This window comes from Opisthocomus hoazin, chromosome 24 (assembly GCF_030867145.1).
Source record: "Opisthocomus hoazin isolate bOpiHoa1 chromosome 24, bOpiHoa1.hap1, whole genome shotgun sequence".
Taxonomy (NCBI): domain Eukaryota; kingdom Metazoa; phylum Chordata; class Aves; order Opisthocomiformes; family Opisthocomidae; genus Opisthocomus; species Opisthocomus hoazin.
In genome coordinates this window covers 3,045,446-3,065,655 of record NC_134437.1, presented here as the reverse complement: position 1 = coordinate 3,065,655, position 20,210 = coordinate 3,045,446, and the positions used below count along the sequence as shown (strand labels likewise).

General features: G+C 42.0%; 1 protein-coding gene across 1 annotated transcript in view; it reads left to right on the top strand.

Moving 5' to 3' along the window:
• The window catches only part of TRIM29 (tripartite motif containing 29), an 89,942-nt gene extending 71,136 nt beyond the window's left edge, over nt 1-18,806 (top strand). Inside the window, exon 11 of the transcript XR_012766107.1 lies at nt 17,179-18,806. The gene's annotated coding sequence lies outside the window, so the exon portion shown is untranslated. The remainder of the gene's footprint in view (nt 1-17,178) is intronic.
• The last annotated feature ends 1,404 nt before the right edge of the window (nt 18,807-20,210 follow it).

Below are 20,210 nucleotides of genomic sequence, written 5' to 3'. Positions count from 1 at the left end.
CCAGCAGCTAAGCACCAGACAGCCGCTCACTCACTCCCCACGCCCAGAGGGATGGGGGAGAGAAGTGGAAGGGTGGAAGTGTCAGAACTTGTGGGCTGAGATAAACACAGTCTAATAGGTAAAACAAAAGCTGCAAGTGCAAGCAAAGCAACACAAGGAATTCATTCACTGCTTCCCATTGGCAGGCAGGCGTTCAGCCATCTCCAGGAAAGCAGGGCTCCATCACATCTAACGGTTACTTAGGAAGACAAATGCCATAACTCTGAACATTCTCCCCAGCTTTAGGTACTGAGCATAATATCATATGGTATGGAATATCCCTTTTGGCCAGTTTGGGTCCACTGTCCCAGCTGTGTCCCGTCCCAGTTTCCCACGCACCTGGCAGCATGAGAAGTTGAAAAGTCCTTGACTGCCTAGCAACACCTAAAAATATCAGTATGTTATCAACACTATTTTCATCCCATATCCAAAACACAGCACTACACCAGCTACTAGAAAGAAAATTAGCTCTATCCCTGCCAAAACCAGGACAACACACCAGAAGTATGGACTCATGGATGGAACAGGCACATATGCTATGTATGCTTTCGCATAGTGCTAAGCAAAGTAATTACAGCCTTTCTCAGTTAACTGTTTTGCTAGTCTTCTTTCCATTACCTTGTAAATAGCTACAAACTGGCCTCAGCTTGATGTACAGTGAGATGATCGATGCAGTCAACTTATATGTTATTAGGGACCAAAGCAATAAGGGCAGTCTCCTGGTGTTTCACTGGAGATCTAATAACAATGCATACATCATATATAGAGATATACACATACCATTTTAACACACATATTTATAGTTATGCCCATGGTTAGATGATTAAGAGACATGAATATTCCTGAAGGCTCTGTTTTGCTGTTGTATTAGGGATTTTTAAGGGATGTCAAAAGCCCATTGCTCCTACAGAGCAACAATTCCTGTTTGGATCAAAAAGGCTATACAAAAATGTATTAACTTTCACTTAAATCCATTGTACAATTCCTACTCTTTTCATTTATTCCATTTCGTATTAGTATATTTTTTCATAATACGGACAAGAGTTTCATTTGCTAAAGTGAAGTGTAATGGTACAGAAATCCATAAATAATGATAAATTTTCTGTAGCTCAGGATCTGATTACCAATCTTTTATCTGAATTACTCTATTGATCAGCAGAAAAAAATGGATTCCAAATAAAAATACAAGACAATTAAATGCTATGCAATTAGCGCTAAGCCTCAAGAAAGATGACTTAAAGACAAAGGGTAGAACTCAGTAAACAGCTTTTGTTCCTACTGTTTTAAAGCATATAAACCCTGAGCATTTCAATGCTCAAAGCCAGCCTCTAATCCATGTGTGTTAGAAAGAAGGTTTCCCTGTGAGAAAACAGTTCTTCTAATTATCCACTGCTGACTTCCTCTCTGGCATCTGGTGCCATTTATGTAGGAGGTAGATATTGCTCTAGTAGACCAATCACTTGATCCTCTAAGGCTATTTCTCTGAGAAAATAGCCAGGCTTGAATACCAATTATCTCATTAGAAATCTGGAGTAACTCCATTGACTTTAATGGGAATGGTTACATTTGGAATAACTTCATATAGTGGGTTCATCCAGCCTGAAATGTGCATCGAGGACAGTATATTTCAGTCTAAACTAGGACTTCTAACGCAAAACCACTGGGAACAGCAGGAGAGAACAGGGAGCACTTTGAATGCTGTTTTGAGGTAGTGTGACAAGAACATCCCTGCCAAAAACTCAGTCCCAAATTAATTCCGTAAATCTCTGCATTTGCTGCTATCATTAAGGATTTGTTGATGTGGAAGGGGAAGAGAAAGGACAATTGGATTTATTACTTTGGAAATATGAGCAAGGCATCCACCAAAAGTAAAAATGTTCTGGAATAGATTATGCTTAACCTTTAGGCTATGCCATGGTAACACACTTGGCTAGTATTATCCTCTGAAAGCATTGGAGCAAAATTGTATATAGGGCCTTATTTCCAACACATGAGCACCTATAGGTTTGATAGCTCACTGTGAGCTGATCTGTGGCCAGAGGTCACTCTCAAATCTTCATTTATGTCAGGTAATGCCATGCATCATTGATTTCAATTGAGGAGATGCTTTTTAATAAGATTTAGTGTATTGGATTGCAAGACTAGCAGAAAGACCATCTATGTCATCATAATGATCCAGAAAGCTGGAATAATTCATTGCATCACCATATCATTTTCATTTGATGCTTGCCACAGTTTTCAATGTCAACAGCTTGCTTAAGACATTGGAGCTCTACTGCAGGTCTGAGGATCTAAAACCCATAAGGAAAACGATATGAAGATTGCAAAGGCTTCTGTATTAGAAGAGATTAAAAATATTAAGACTAGATTAGTTTAGGGATGAGATGAATAAAAAGTGACATGATAGACCCTCATAGTGAAGAATTTCTTTCTTATACCCAGTATAAATATACCCTCTTTCAGTTTAAAGCCATTACCCCTTATCCTGCCACTACATGCCCTTGTAAAAAGTCCCTCTCCAGCTTTCTTGTAGGCTCCTTCAGATACTGGAAGACTGCTATGAGGTCTCCCCAGAATGCCCTCATACAAATTCACTGCTGGCCTTAGTGGCAACGATATGTTATCTATCCTCAGAAGCTGCAGCACTGGGTTTTGCTGTTGCAACTCCCAGACTAAAGTAACCATCAATCTGAGTCTGGTAACAGTGACAGAGGACAAAATATCCCTAATTCTGTTCTTAAACTGAAAAAAAAAAAAAAAAAAAAAGAGCAGCCTTACAGTTAAGTGATTGAACCTTATCTATCTTTCCATCAGAAAAACAAGTAATTATAATAAATTAAATACCATTTTACAAAGAAAACCTTTAGGAGGCGCCTTCTTCAAGTTAAGTAACAGTGAGAAGACCCAGTTACTAAGTCTAATGACTGTTGTCTTGAGATATCAGATGAGCAGTCAGCAACACATTGGCTACAATAACGATGTAACATCATTTCACCATTGTCATTACTTATTAGCATGCCAGAAAATGCTATCCAGATTAGGCTCCTATTATGCTAAGAATTGTGTATATGCATGGCAACATAAGTACTGCTAAAAAGCACTTGTGATCTCAATTTATATTAAGCACAACAGGTATAAGTAACAAACAAATGTAGACAGAGAAAGAAAATGGATAAAAGCTTTAAAGACAACAAGTGCCTAGAGGCTCTTCATGTTTGTGTTTTTTTGGTAATAATCACAGTAAATGAATTGCCTGGAAAAATTGTCTTAGACATTGTGTTGTAAGTGGAGACATCACTGAAAAACAAATTCTGAGTTTCATTATCATAAACATTGATACAGGAAATCTGATGCTGTGATTTATGCTTATCCAATCAGGGTTTTAAGATATGCCATGTAACCATAGACAAGAATCAAAGCTGCTCCAAATACACTTTCTAGACACTCATAACTGACAAGCTTTAGGCCAAGATTTATCAGTGGAAACTATTTCTTAATATCATGTTGCCAATAAACATGTTTCAGAAACAGACAGAAACATGAAGTATTCACAGAAAGCGAAGTGGATGAAACTGCCACCGAAAATTTATTTTGAATAAAATGAATAAGGACTTGAATGGACCTGTTTTCCATTTGAAAATGTCATTCTTTCAAAATCAAAATATGTTGTGAAATTGTGCTAATTTTGACCAGGGGGTATAAAAGAATATTGAGAACGATGAGAAGTCTTGGTTTGGAAGTTTTAGAATAATAGTCTCTGATATTTCTTTGTGAGATGATTTGAATTCTAATTTTTCACCTGGTGAAAAAAAATACAAATATCAGCACTGAAGGAAAACATTTCAATTTTGAAAGCTGACCAAGTTCCACCTAAAAAGAGGGGATTTTTTTAATCTGTTCCTGTTATATCACTGCTTATAAACACCATCTCATGTCTGAGCTAAATCTATTCACGAACCCATCTGTTCAGTCCTTTTTTAGCTTAAACAACAAGACATGAGCCGAGACCGACAAGAAGTCATCTGCAGAACAAATAGTACCCTCACTAGAGCTGGCTACAGGAGGGAATCCATCCTATGATGGTTCTTAAAACTGATTTTGCTTCAAAAGTTCGAAGATTTTGAAACATATCTCCCTTCCTCCACTCTAATTTGAAATGCTGAAACAAAATTAAAGCAATTCTTTGCAGGTCTGGGTTGCACGCTTGCCTTGCTTGTGCTGGGCTGTTCCTAACTGTATGGTACCCAAGTCTGCCTGTAGCCTTTTTACCCACTCCTTCAAGATATGCTACAAAAAAAAAATCTTTTCTTTGACTGGACAGCCCATGTGGCCCAAGTGCTTTGGTGCCCTTCAGCATAACAGCAAGAAACTAATTTAGCTCAGTCTCTAGAATTAAATATCTGTAGCTGGGGAACCCCACTCCTTCAGTATTATTTTTTTTACCCTGTTTCTGAGATGCTCCCTCCATTCATCCTGGCAGTTACCTGCCTACATGATCTGTGGCTGCACAGTCCCCTAGAGACCATGAAGGGAGGTTGTGACAAAGGTCTCTGAGACAAGCCACTCTAAAAGTGACAAAAATGTAAAACCCTGCTGAGCTAAATGCAATGTGAAAAGGGCAAAGCTAAAGTCAGCTCAGCAGAACCAGTCCCCTTCTTGCTCAGAATTGACTGTCTCACCAGAGACCAGGGCTGGCCTGCACCTCTCAGGTTTGAACAACAGGACTTTTAATTTAGCACCCGGGGGGGAGAAGGTAAAGGTCTGTGCCTGATGACATTTCTTGTCTCTGGTCCCATCTGTGGCCACCAAAAGTTCATCTGGCATCTGTGAACATGTCATCTGTCTGGAAGGCATGACACTGCCAGAAAACATCCCTAAGTGGCTTAGCCATACCAAGAACTCAGAAGGGAAAACCTCTGTTAGCCTTATCCTGAACATCTAAATTAAAAGGTAGGGCTGAAGGCTTTATGAACAGATGTGTTTGGTATTGTGTGTCCTTCTGTTTATTACACAAGCAGTCTGCTGCTTTTACCCATGCAGAGACAAGAAGGGTACACAGTCATTCCTAGCAAAGGGAGAAAAAAAGTCTCACGATTTATTGAGAGGGGGAGGTCTCTGAAGATGTGGCTTAGTGTTAGCACTCTGGGATCATGCCAAAGCCTTAGGGAGATTGACCAACAAATTTGGGCTGAGTACTGATAGAAAGAAGAGTGTCTGTGAAATGCCACTCTGCATGTTTTTGCTTCTCCACTCATGAAATTAGAGAAGGCTGTGTTGAATTAAGCCTGCTTGCTAAGCTTGGGGTATGGAAAGGTAGTTTAGTGAGCAAAACAGCTGGCCTGCATTCACACAGAAACCTTTGCTACTGCCCTCCTGCGTAAGCAAGCAGTTTCCTCCCCCTCTGCCTCTATTCTACAACTCACAGCACACAGTGAGATTTGGAGAGCAACAAAACAAAATAATTAAGCTAAATATTGCAAAAGTAAAGCAAACCTTTGGCACTCATCAAGCACAGCTTCCCTTGAGAGCGGGGTGTGTTCATGCATGCCTGTCAGTGGGGACTGTTAGACTCAGTGAGGGATCGGGATGATTGACAGCAGCCACTCAGGCTGCAAGCCAGGCATAGCAAAGAGATGCTGCTGGAAAGAGGGATATTTGGCAGCGGCTGGTGCACTGCACTACCTAAGAAAACAGCAGTGAAGACAAAAGTGTGAAATCAACCCACTCAGCCCTGGAGAAGTCCTGTTCATTTCCGCACAAAATAGACTCTAGATGCTGTAAATCACCCAATTCCCAATTTAATTCTGGAAGTCATTCAAGAAAGGGAGAACAACAGAGGAACATCTGCCCTGGTAAGATACACTGGAACCTAGATACTGAATATTATTTTAGTACAAATTAAATTTCTTCCCCTTCCTCATTCTTGCAGTTGACAAGAATCTTCAAACAACTAAGGGGAGGGAAATAAAAGCATTTAACGACACCTCAGTTTTAGATTTTTCCCAGACAGCTGCTTGAGCAAGGTTTTTATGTGCCCGGAGATTGACTAGTTGTGCCAACGTCATCAACAAATACCATTAAGACCAGCTCTTCTGGAAAAGACAAACACCTGTCTATCCCACTCCTGGTCCTTAGTGGTGCACTGGCAGCTATCTAGGGAAGAGTATAAATACAGAGCAAACAGACCATCCTGCCTTCCCCTGCTTTCCAGACTCCTGGACTGTGACTGTTGGATTTGACTACACTTCTAGACAAGGGATCCCAGGGGCGTTTTCTAATTTTTGACTGTAGTGTGCAGTCCAAACATGTATCACCCACCACCATGGGGCAGCAGGGAGGTATGCTCCCTGCACTTCCAACGGTCTGACCTCCAGGGCAAATGAACCACAGCACATGCCTGAGACTAGCTGCAATTGCTCTAACAGAACAGCAGCTTGGATAATGACGGACTGAGGATACATAGCTACATACTCCAACAGCAAAGGCCAGCTGCAGCTTTGGGGACTTCTGTTGTACAACACCAGGATTTCAAATTATATTTTGGTGTCTGCTTAGGACTGGAATAATATTCTGCTTTGATGACAGCACAGTGACCACGAGGATTCTTAATGTTAGCTAAGGATTTTGTATCAACTATGTCTTGAAAAATTCTCGAACAAAAGAGAGAGAAAGAGAGAGAGAGAGAACAACTCACGTCGAATGACTGAATTTCAAGAGAGTTTCGTGGGACTTGGCAGACTCAGACAAAATGCTAGGGAGAGCACTTCAACTTGCTGCTTCTTTGTATGGACTGATTAATTAAGGGCTCATATGAAAGCATCCTATAGTTCTCTCCTGTGGTGGCCAGGCTGTTCAGAGAGATGCTGCTGCTGTTCTTTCAGGGCTGTTACTGGAACACACACAAGAGCTCTGAACTAACAGAGACGGGAGCAGCTGCTCCCACAGGGACTGGGATCTGGGGAAGCAGTTCCAGCACATCCATACTGCTGAACAGCTCATGGAGCTGCAACAAAATTCTCTTCCTCTGATGACATCACTCCTCTTTGCTCGCTCAAAAAGCATCACCCCTTTGCGTTACACCATGTCTTTTTGAAAGGTTTGGTTCACACAGTGACTTGGTCATGCAAGGACTGCCGGGTAGAGAGTCAATTCTGTTACTGTGGACAAAGAACAATGTACTACAAGATAGGAGGCCTCTCCAACAACCCAGGAGACCCTGTTCTCATTGCTGCCATGGAAAAAGCAACACTAGGAGCACCTCTGCCTGTGCTGCAAGATCAGTGTTTTGCCATCTCTGTAATGGCAGAGGGAGAGGGTGTCTGCTCCAGGACAACACAGGCTGAGCCTGCTTTGTCCTTAAAAAATAGCAGTTAATAGTGTACTTAAAATTGGCTGTCTGCATCCTTAAGCTTGTAAGCAAATGTAAACAGCTAAGGCTTTAAACTGAGACCCTGCCCTGAAGGGAATTCTTGGTTAAAACTGTGGAGTTACTCCCCAGAACAGCTTCATCCAGCTATGGCCCTTTCAAGATGGAGCTGACCAGCTTTTAGAAGAGCCTCAAAGCTCTCATTTCTAGCTTGCCCTAACTTGGCCTGCATACTATTTCTTCTATGCCAGGAGAAGTATAAGGAGGAAGGAAGAGGTAAGGCAAGGTCTGGCTCAGTCTCAGTGTGCCTGGGTTTCTACACACAGTGTTATGAGGAAGTCTCATTCCTGCTTCTCCTTGGAACGTAGGCTTATCTCAGGTCTTTGAATTTACCCGCAAACCTATATTGTAGCTGCCTGGTCCATGGAGTAGCTAGCAATGAGACAGTAGAGCATTTGCCTCCACAACAAGATTTCTCACATGAGAACATAATTCTTCCCCATTCCCTTCCCCCTGCTCCAAATCTTGCTGACTTCATTGCATGCAGACTCCGTACACAGCCCATTCAATCCAATATAAAAAAAAAGTTGCATTCAGCCTAAAAGGAGCAAACAAGGAAGCAGGGTGTGTGTCTATATATATTAAAAAAAAATAAACCAACACAAACCTTGCACAGGTGGTAACTATGATCAAAATACAAAATAATTTAAAACAGGCATGGCTACATGCAAGTGAGAATAAGTAGCTATAAGATTTCTATGAATATATTTAGGTTGAGAATGAGAAGGTTTCTACGCATCAGAGTGGTGAAGACTTCAAAGGGGGAGGGAAGCAGGGAGAGCACCAAACACAACTTTCAGAACCTGGCTACTTTCAAGGTAGAGTCTCAGCAAGATGCTACATTATACTTTCACAAGGAGCCCTGAAATTTATTAAGAACTGTAGACGGGAGGTGTGGAGAAATACGAGGCAGACAGAAAAATTCCCTTAAAAAGATAATTTCAGATGAAAGAGCACCATCTTTCATGGACATATTACACTTAAGAATATATAATAAGGTACAAAAATGTCCCTAAATATCAGGCTGGGACATTTACAGTCCTGGTTTAGAGACACAGAGATCCCAAGAGCAAGACAAATCTTCATCTGTCAGTAGTCCAAGTAGAAGGAAAGTCTAGACATTCCTGGATTTTCCTCTCTTTTTCTCCTAAACCCTCCCATGCAATATCACCAAAACAGTCCTGGAAAGGGACATTTTCTGATGAAACTTTGAGATAGCCAGTGATCTTTCCTTTCCTTCCTGCAATGGAAAAATAGGAAAGGGGATCCTTAAACCTAATTAGATATGCAGAATGCTTTGAAGACCTGAGATGTGATGAGCAGTGCAGGACAAAATGCAAAATCCCATCATTTTACTTTGAGTTTTAAAGTAGCTGGGCATGAACATCATCATCCCCATGTCAGACAGCCGGAAAACTGAACCTGTAACCCAGCCCAACACCAAGGAAAACACCAGCTGTGACCTATCCAGTCTCCTACACCTCATTTCAGTCCACTGGGGCTGCAGCAGCTGTCTGCTGCTTTCCCACCCTATCCGCAGTAAAATTGGCTGCAAACTCAAAAGCAGCCCTGTTCCTCAAGCGGGAATTTCAAACATAAGGGACTTTGACATTACTGGTTTCAACTTCTTTCCCTCCCGTCCTTAGCAAGCAATTTCCAGTCATCCAGCATTTCTCACCTCTCTCTTTTCCTCTCTCCACTCTGAACAACACACACTTCCAACAGTGAAATCCTTTGCGGGGGGGGGGGGGGGGGGGGGGAATCAGCTCCTTCCTCCTTCTGAACCTCTGAGCTTAATTAGGCTCATTCTGCACCTGTCTTGATAACACATGAAGAAAATTAATGGAACTAGCAGCCATTTCAGACTTCCATGTGGCCTGTGGGAGCCTCCAATTACTTCACTATTTGGCTATGTGAGGGATAAGAATAAAGGGCTTTAATTATTGACCCTGCTGTGCTGGGGAATGGCAAGTAGATAGATATTTGGCTACATCACACGACCAGCACTGGATCCTGACAGCAGCATTTGGAAGGGAATACAGCAAAGGTTGTCAGGAGCAAATAAATTCTGAGTGTGGAGCCTTCCAGCAGCCTACAAAAAATCACAGATCTGCCTGTATTGACAAATAAGCCAAGGCAGCATGATGAACAGTGCTACTGAAGTTCATGGGACAACTAACGATGCATGTTTCTCAGCACTTGCACAACCCAGTCCTAAAATAGAGTATCTGAACATCCACAGATACACCTCTCCGTGCAAAACTTCTGACTTCACTCCCTTTTGCTTTAATCCTACATAACTCCTTGACTTTGGTGAACACAAGCTATTGCATGACCTTGAGGGCAAGAGAGAAAAGAGATGATGTGCAAGAAAGGAGATGGAAGTCGGTATTTTTTCCGTCACAAATATTTCCCGGAGAAAAACACTTTTTCATCAACACAGAGAAAAGAAGAGAGATGAAAAATAAAAGAAAGTGATTTCTTACATTTTTGGGGAGTCAAACACTGGCACTGTACACAAAAACTTTCACAAGAGAAACCATTTTTGACAGCAAAAGTTTCTTTAAAACGATGTTTTTACATGTTCTAAATACAGGACACATGTTTTTTACATGTGTACTGTACACAAAAACTTTCACAAGAGAAACCATTTTTGACAGCAAAAGTTTCTTTAAAACTATGTTTTTACATGTTCTAAAAACGGCTGGGAGCACACCAAATCTCATGGATTTGCACACTCGCTTACAGAACAATTTCAAAGCCATTTAAAACAACAGACTTTCCTCATGGAAGTAGCAGAAAATCAAAGAAAAAAAAAAAACCACTCCACAGCACACACCCCACCCCGCTCCATTTCTGGACACAGAGGTTAAAATTCACTTTCCTGTAATTTCTAGCATCAGATTCATAAGTCATGGAGCTGCCAGGGTTCCTGTACTCACATCAGTCCATGACCACAGCTGCATACCGGCCCCATTCTAACCTTTGGCACAAATGTGTCTCTTTTTAATGCCGCTCTTTTAAAATGAAAAGTCTGAAATGCTTAGAACAGATGAGCTAAGCATGTCATGAGGTTTTAAATATACCCAGCTTTCAAGTCAGTTTCCAGTAAATAATTCACTATTTCATGTAAAGAGGTGACATTTGTTACCTATATTTTTATGGATTATCCAATGAAATTTTATAGAAACTGTTTGGCTTCTGATGAATTAAACCCAAAAAAGAGAGGATTTGTCACATCTCCATTAATGCAGGTCTATACTCCTATCAAAGATTCGTTATCGCCAAGCTAGCTATGCCCCAGCAACGGCAGCATTACATTCTGCTGCAAACCAATGAAACCGGGTCTTTATGGACCTGTATCGTATACCTGCTGCTGTCGTGTTTCACATTTCCCAGCAATGCGTCACACCCAGTTAGCACAGAAAGTGTGTGGGCTGAACGCCATATGGAGAAATGCAATCAATTTAGGGAGGTATGATATGTCTATTTGGAGCTGCATTTAGCCAGGAGTCAACTACTTCTGTTATCTTTTCTAGGAAGGATTTTCAACTTACATCAGGAGAAAGCAAAGGGTAAAGAAACCCCACATTCTGCTTCCCTCTCCCCATACTAACTTATTTCCTGATACCGGCTCACAGTATCAGATCCAGCAGCCAGCTTTCTCCACAGTTTTTGGAGTACAAGGCAGTTAAAACTAAGACCCACAACTAAGACTCTGCAGTTATGAACTATCTACACCAGGAAGACAACTTCATCCTGCATATCCAAAGCTTCACAGGCCATAGCCTTTTTTCTTTAATACATTATCACCCCTCCAAATGTAGACATCACCTTCTCTTAGAACTCTGAAGGAAGGTGGGAACAAGATTGGTGCCCATTTTCCCAAATACCTCATTGCAAGAAAAATGGATGCCATTTCTGCATATCTCAGTTCCCAGAGACAGTCACTCTCTCCTTTCCTTTCTTGAATGGATATAAAATATCTCTTGACATTCTTACGACACATAAAAACAATGAAGCCTGCAATGATACGTAGGTGTGTGTGACGTATGAAGGACATCTTCACTCAATCCTACAGCTGAATAACGGCGCTTTGGGTAATTAGTATCTGATATTTTTAAACAGATTGGTCCCTCTGGCTGAGGGCAACTGTAAGGCTAAAATCAATCCTGAACAAGTATTATATTAATTTCAGAGATCCTTGTCTCTGCGGACAAAAACCCGCTGTCTTCCCATGAATGTTATAATGATGAGAACATTAATATTAGATAATTATGACTGAAAGATTAAATGAGAAACAGGCATGATAAGGAAAAGGCATTATATTAAACTGCTGCCCAAGTAGACTGTTAACACTCAACTGTTGACAGATACAGACTGAAATAATGAAAGCAAGAGGGAAGGAGACGTGGTTTCTGTCTCTGTCCAAAGCAGCAGAGGTGCAACCCTGAGGCAGGGCCTCCCATGGAAACGGAGTTATTCAGAGAGAAAAGGCATCTTCATCCTTCTACAGTAGAAATGCTTAGCCCCTTTTTATAACGCTTTTCATCTTCAAAGCTTTTCATCTTTTCAGTGCATGCTCGGGGTTTGGATTTGCCCGATTATGCTCATAACAATAAAAACACAGAACACTTGTAGAATTTTTCTTTGAAGGATCTCAGAATATCAAGGAGAACATCTGCCTAACCTGTGATATGGACAACTCTTCTTATCTCAGAGAGATACAGTTGTACAGGACATGGGTGCAGGTGGGCAAGCCTTGAAGTTGGAGCCAACATCTGAAGTCAAGATAAAGACTGAGCATCTGAAACTACAAACAAGAATCAAGGTAGTCACTGAAAATGTGGGATGAACAAAGGATCAGTGACGAAAGGATGAGAAGATGGTACTGGATCAAGCTGAGAGATAGGAAAGAGACAGGCTAGAGCCATCAGATGCTCCAGCTGTCCTCCCAGAAAGCAGCTCTGTCTCTCCATTGTCTTAAAGCTACTGGTCTCACTGGTCCATTACCTACACGCCAAGGAACAGGAGCACATTCCTGCTTGTCCACCAGGCTGATGGCTGGAGCTGGGCAGAGCTCCTGTCCAGATCCAGTAGCCTCGGCGAGGAGATACGAGAGCTCAGAAAAACCAAACCCCTTACTCTCCTGGCCAAAGAGGTACCACTGCCTTGGATAGCTAACAACCCTGAGGGACACAGCTAGCCCACAGTACCACAAATACTGCAACCTCATAGATCCCTGCCACCATCATATTCTTTCCTCACAATTTCAGATTTTTCACTCTTACCCTGCCCCAGCTATGCCCAAACCAGGTAGAAAGGTTCTTTGCTGAAGGCTAACACAGGGCAGAATTTTAATTTCTTGCCCAGCCCCATTCCAGGGCAAGAGAGGCACGTTTCCTTCCTACCTCTTTTTATTTTGCTTTCTCCAGAGTAATTTTATGAATATAAAAACCTTACCACTGTGTAATAAGCACAATCCTCTTAGAGCAAATCTGACAGGCAGTGAAGGTATCTCAATGGATGTATTATTTCAAACATTCCCTTCTGTTTGATATCTTGCAAGCAGAGGGAAATGCGAATAGAGGATGCTGGGGACACTGTATTGGTGGCCTTCCTTCCCACCTCCCGTATTCAGATTATTTCCCCCCTACTGGTAACCTTTTGAATCTACCTCTGATCTAGACCTGAACTAAAATTTATGACCCTTTGATGAAAAAGGTAAAAGAGTTTGTGTGTACTAAATTCCTCTTCCTCTCCTTTAAAAAAAAAAAAACTTAAATAAGGCTCAATAAAATCCTTTAAGCCAGTTGCTTTTATCTATTTTTATATAGAATTTAAGGATTTATGTGTTTTTTTCCCCCACCTCACTGTTGGTTCCTTTTTGATTGAATTGCATCAGGAGCCGAGAGATACTATGTTCATTGTAGCCATAATAAAGCTTCCGTTAAACTCGAAAAACCATTGAAACTGCATTGCACACCAGCAATAGTTTCTGCAGTGATAGCTCTAGGTAAGGATCTAAGCATCTCCTTCACCCTCATCATCATTAAGATTTTAATGCAGATTTGACTTGCAAGCTATTGAGTTGCTGCATTTTTTCCACCTGTAACCAGCCACTAATGTCCAGCAGATCAGGCTATCAGTTATCAGTCATGCCTTTAACTTTGCTTTGCCGTACTTGATGTAGAAAACATTGTCTTTGTAGCAGACCACTTAGTAGCTTCATTGCTCGGGCAATCCTCCTCCTTACTGTCCCTCGAGGAACATTATGTCAACAGATCCTCATCAAATCACTAATTATAATAATTAGGACACGATATTCTAGGAGTTAACAAGCATGATGCCCACATTTGAGCAGCAGTCAACTTCCTTATCCTTCATTACCCATCACTCTACTCCCCAGCCCGCAGTCAGGGCTAAAGACAGATCTGCCCCTCTTCTCTCCCCAGCAGGCTCATGGGATTCAGGCGTTCAGGATGCTCCGGTAACCAAGGCAAGGGAAATGGTCCAGCTATCCCAGCTTCCACAGTGTTTAATCAAAATAAATTAGGATATGTCAGAGAAAATTTAGAAGCTATAAAATGCAACACAATGAAAAACTCTTGAACTTGGATACTCTGAAAACTTGATTGAATGTGTTCTGGACTTCAAATTTCATGGCTCTGAAAAACTTTTATCAATTTTAATAGCATAGATCAGGTCCTGACGTACATTGATTTCCATTAGCTTTCTCTCTCCTTCTGTTCTGCTGCTAACACCCATTCTCTTGGGATACGACAATCCTATTTTAACATACTGCTTTCTCTGCAGGGGATATTGCTTCATTAGCGGTCTCAAAAGGTGGGAGGGAAGCAAGTTAGCTCTGGGACATACGGCTGAGACAGATCTGTCCCTGGTGTAAATTCCATTAACTCAATGCATTCATGTTTTCTAGACGCAAATCTGGATTTGACCTATTTCCATGGCGGATACATGCTTTTAAGTTCATTGCCGAGCTCTGAGCAAAGCAGAGACTCATTCTGGATATGCCATTAGCCTGCAATGAATCTGAGACCAAGTATCACTCATCTGCAGACAGAAATACAGGCCAATATAGAGACAGATCAAGAAACACATTCTCATCCTTATTCTCAAGATAGGGAAATGGCAAGACAGGTAAAGTGATGATAATTTGCCTTCTTTCCTTCACCCCCCCAAAAAAAAATGTTTCAAGGAAAGGAAGGAAAACTCTCAAAACATTTTCTCCATTAAGCTTATGAACAGGCTCAGTAGACCACAGAAAGATCAAAGAGAAAGAGGGGAAAAAACCTGCAGCTACAAAAACAACTGAGTACAAGACAAATATCAGAAAGCAAGACAAAAGACTGACATAGATGGGGATGAAGCCACAGCCAGACCACATCAGTGCAAAGCCTTCAGGAGACCACAGGGAGCAATCAGCCAGCCTTCACCACAACAGGGTGACAACAGACTAGTCTGGGACAGGCATTTAAGATTGAGCTAAGATATACTTGCAGCATGTATCTAGCAGTGAACATGACAAATTACTGTATGTCTCCCATTTGCCAAAACTAAAAAGGCTGATCTGATGCTCAGCAATATCACTGCCTCAACCTTCCCTAATCTCAGTGCTACTTAATCTGCCACTGCACTTCGTAGCCCAGTCATCAAGCTTTTAGGAAAGTTGGGACATCCAGGGCCCTAGACGCTCCAGCAGCATTCTCAGTCTGTGCCCACAGGTACACTGCCAGGAGAATCACACTGCAGGGAAGCTGTGCAACTTGTCTTGCTTTTATCATCATTGGAGCATTTGCTTAAGGCTTGATTTTCAGAGATGCCAAGCAACCTGTGGAGCTTCATAAGAACTGCTGTCACATTTGAAAAATCAGAACAAGAAACATTGTTGCACCAGTGTGCTGGGTGCTGTACAAGTCAATAGGAGGATCAACAGAACAAGATTAGCATGGATATACCAACTTGTTTGTAACTCCTGGCTATTGGTACACACTCACACATCCCTCTTAAAATAAATACGTCTCGCATGCAGATGCTCTTACACATGGATAAATCTGCACAAATACTCACATAAATTCAAATTAGGAAAATACTTTATTGATGTGGCAGGGACTATAAGCACTGCCCAAACATAAGAGGAGAAAACTGTCAGAGGGAAATATGATTCAGCAGCCAGGTCGAACGTACACTGCTTCACCTGGCATGGGAGGTGGAGAGATACAGCGTAAGAGTGGGGAAAGCTGTCCTGCATCACCAGCTATGCCAAGATGATCCGGGGCAGAGTCTGGGTCTCCTCAGCCAATGCAGTCTTTACTCCCCAACATGCCCTTGGCACCTGCTCTCTGCCTCAATGAATGAATGCTAGAAGCTGCTTTTCTTATTGCCAGCACGCTTTCCAGAATGCTCATTCTTCCATCCAACACAGGTTGTCCCCTCCCTTCCCTGAAGTATATGTCCTTCTCAATTATCACACGTTTCTGTCTCCTCTTGTTGCCTCACACCTCCTACAGCGTTTTTGACAGCAATGGGCAGGAGCAAGCACAGTCCCTCAACACCTTGGCAGAGGTGATGGAAACAAGGGCATTGGTTCTGCATCTATTGAAAGGTCTGCAACCAGCCAAGACGAACATTTGTGAGAATTAAGGTGTAAAGCTACAGGTTGTAAGAGACATGGGTGGGGTCCACAGCCTCAGAAATGAATCATGTAGAAATCTGAAGCTGGAATGGAATTTCCCTATGGGTTATGAGGATGCAGCTGATGGAGATAGTTGTGGTTGAGAAGGAATTTTCCCTCAAGGAACCTTGGCAAGAATTGAGTCAGGGAAGGAGAACAAAAAAAAAAAAAGTATTTTTTCCTCTTGAGCACAAAGCAAGAATTCAGTGAATGTACTGCTCACCTTTATAGAAACATTCCTCTGTAACAATCCTCAGGTCCCTAGAAACACCAGTTTTGAGTGCTCCCTGTAGCTGTGTCTCAGACTTTTGGTGTCCAGGAGATGTGGGATTCAACTCCATCTCTAACATAGATGTGCAGGGGAACCCTGAGCAAGTGCCTTTCTTCAGTGTGCTTTAGCTGACCCCTCCAGCAGCTCCATAACAACACAAAAATGACTGAGTTGGGTCAGGCTATGGGTCCATCTAGCCTCTTGCTCATCTCAAAAAGGGAGCCTAGCAAATACTGAAGGAAAGAACAAAAGATGTAAAAAAATTGTTCTACAGATTATGGAGAGCAGGGAGCAATGATACCAAGAGACTTAATTTTATACATCTCCAGATAAAAGACTAAGTGTAGAAGAGCCAAGTTAAATATTGCTGTCTGTTGCATGCATATTGACCTCTTGTTCTGCACCACTAAGATGTTTCTGCTTACAGGAAAATGCAAGTTAGAAAAAAGAAAAGGTTTTTGATAAACCGTTAAAACAAAAGACACTTTCTATTCCAAACGTTCACAGTAGCTGCCTCCACAGGTGACTGCTAAGTAGACCTCCAGCAAGAGAGCACATTTTGTTTGCATAAAATGATCAGCTCTGCAAGTAAAATTAGGTATTTATAACTTCTGAGATTTCCCCTCCTCCCCAGGTTTGCTGCAAATCTCCTCCAGCTACTGATTCAACTGTGAATCACGGTCTCAGTCCCTGGGTCGGACAGTCAATGTTTCTCACGTGGCTGCCTTCGTGCTCCTTTTCTTCCAGAGCACTGACGTTGTGGCACCCAGTACACACTGCTGGCAGAGCACTCCGTGAAGACAATGGACCCTTGAAAGTAGCACCCTTGCAGCATGGAGACCTGAGCTGAAGGCAGAGGGACTGGTGTAGAGGTGGCAGCACTGAGCTCTCCTGGAGGGAGACACAGCTGCTGAGAGTTATCTGCTGCCATGGCGGGAGAGCGAAACCCGTGCTTTCCTCACAGTTATCACAGTTTTTCACATTTGGCTCTCATGAACTTCTATCTGGCTGCTGCCTGTAGACTATAACTGTGTTCCTCACCACTAAATCCACTCTTCAGACAGTATATAAACATATATACACACCTACCTCACATTTATCCCCTCCCCAGGGTACAGCATCACAGCTGGTTAAAACAGCACACAAGGACAAGGTAAGAAGGGTTAGGCCAGGAAACGAAGGAGAATACGACACCCATTTGAAAGCATAGACAAAATTTTAATTACATGTCAAGATGCAATTACTTATGTTGGAGTTTTGCCAGCTAATATCCATGCAAAATACCACAGGTCTGAATGGACAAAAGGTTTTGGGACCTCTGCATTATATCTGTAAGAACACACAGCTATCCTGCTCAAGGTCAAGGTATGAAAATATAGGTGGACTGTAGGACGGCCAGGCTGGCTGACATCCCACCCTGCAGAACACAAGTGCTGTCAGAACAATATAAGGACGAATGAAAGAGCAGCTCTCTGATGGAGCAAGCACAGGCGACCGCTGCTTTCTGCACTCCATGCTTCAGCATGGTGGAAAGAATCAAGGGACAGAGTACAAAACCTATTTCCTCCTCAAGCACAAAATGCTAAAATACATTTTGGGCCAAATTGTGGACTTCAGCATGCAGCAAATCTGGCTCTCACTAAAAACCTTCCATCCGCCTCTGTTCCCTGACTCTAGCCCTATTCAATGACAGATATCTGTCCACTTTTCCACTTTTTCCACTTTCCACCTCTATAGAGAGTCAGAGTACTGGAAGAGCTTTTTTTTAAGTGCAACATCCCAGTTTTGTCAGATCAGCATGGCAGTAGAAGAGGGCATGATTTTGCAGGGAACAATATTCACTTCTGTTTGCCCTTTTAATGTAGATGTAAAATGAAATGCAAGATAAAGCAGAATTCAGACAGGCAGCCCACCTCTGGCCCCCTGTGAAGGTTTGAGTTAAAGGAGGTTGCATTGTGTTGGCTGATTACAATTACACCATCCGCTGTCTGGCTGGAAATACAATGAAATTGCAACAGCTTTAATTGAAATTTCCTGGGATCAGTTATTACACAGCAGTGATTGTTCTGCAGCACTAATGAGCCTTTGCTCAGATGATTATCCAAGTGTCTCTCTAGTCACTATTTCATTATTGTGTTATTAATGATCAGATAGGATTGTCACAGCTGAGATGAAACTTGAACATCAGACAGCAGGCAGAGCAGTACGCAGATCAGAGCACACAAACATGACTGCTTTGACATACATCCCCCTACTACAATGGCTGTAGCATCAGTGCTGGTACAGCAAACACAAAGTACACGCCAGTTTTGTTGGGGTGCAGGTGGGATCTTTTATATATCTTTTTTGGTACACTGCACCATAGTCTGTATGAACTCTGCCATCGAGATGACCTTTGATTTCCAGTTGTGTGTGGACTATTGGGAAGGCTGGTGCTTTCCAGACTCTGTCTTCCAATAAAGATTTTTGTTCTTTCTTGGTTTGTTCATTTTGTAATTACAAGGCTAAAGTTTTTTTTTTGGTCACTCAGCGAAATGAGGACTGTAGCCTTCCCCTTTCCTTATTGCTATGAAGAGCCCCCAAGATTTCCCCTGAATGCCTATCTCAGTTTCATGGCCCGAATTGATCACCAAAATAGTTTTACCAGGTAGGAGCTGCTTACTCAGCCCACGTTCTGTTGCGTGCAAGTATTTCAGACCCCTCTCATTCAACAGATTGCCCTGGGCTGAGTCCTGCATGAAATCAGGCAGGATCCTGCAAGCTATGCACTTGGCATGAGGCTGGGCCAAGACTGGAAGCTGTTAATTTTGGCGAGAGGAGATTCTCAAGATTTAGCAGTGTAGAGAAAGACCTGGCTCACTGCAGCCCTAACTGCTCTGGGAAGCAGCTTTCCCCTACCTCCAGGAGTGCAGCTGTACAGAGTAATGTTGCTGAAAGGACATAGCTACATCCATGTAGTTACATACATAGAATTTACCACTGTCTCATTGCTGATTCTCTGATGGATACATAAGCAAATGAGTGACCCATTTCCTCTGTCAACTGTAAGATCTCTGAATGCCACAAAAGTCAAAGCCATCGTTCCTAGAAATGCCCTGTAACAGTGTTAGATAATCTTATAATCTCAAGTTTGCAAAGACCCAGAGAAATATTTTCACATGCCTGAAAGGCCTATTTCACTTCCTAAGTGTGACAAATCCCAAATCTCTGCTTTTGACAGCACAACATAGCCCACCACTACAAATACCAGCCCATCCAAACCTTACTGCTCATCATCATCTCTTGACTGACAAGAACAATTCAAACAGAAAAGAAGCATTTCTCAGACAACTTCCAGCAGCACTGCATGTGTCCCTAAGCTAACTCAAATCCTTGAAATACTTCAATTTTGACCAGAACCCAGGAACTCTAGTTTCAGTTGGTTGTGTGTGGGGTTTTTTCCCCCCCTTAATTTCACATGCTCCTTTTTGTGTGATGTTGGGCAAATCATTTCAGTTTCAGTTACTTCAGATATAAAATTGGGCAAAAAGTTTAATCCCAAAGCTGTGTGATGTTTCAGTTTTCCTGTGTGTTATAGCTAGAAACAGAAGAGGAACAGTTTTTAAACAGCAGGAAATACTTGCAAAACCAGGGTGAATAAAGAAAACAGTTTCAGTCAACAGAAGTATCCGTAAAAAAATTCAGAACTGCCAAACCTTTGTTTATTTTTGTCACTAAAATTACTTTGGATTTTTTTTTCTAAAAAAAATTTTTTTTTTCTTGTTGTTCATGGTTAAGCA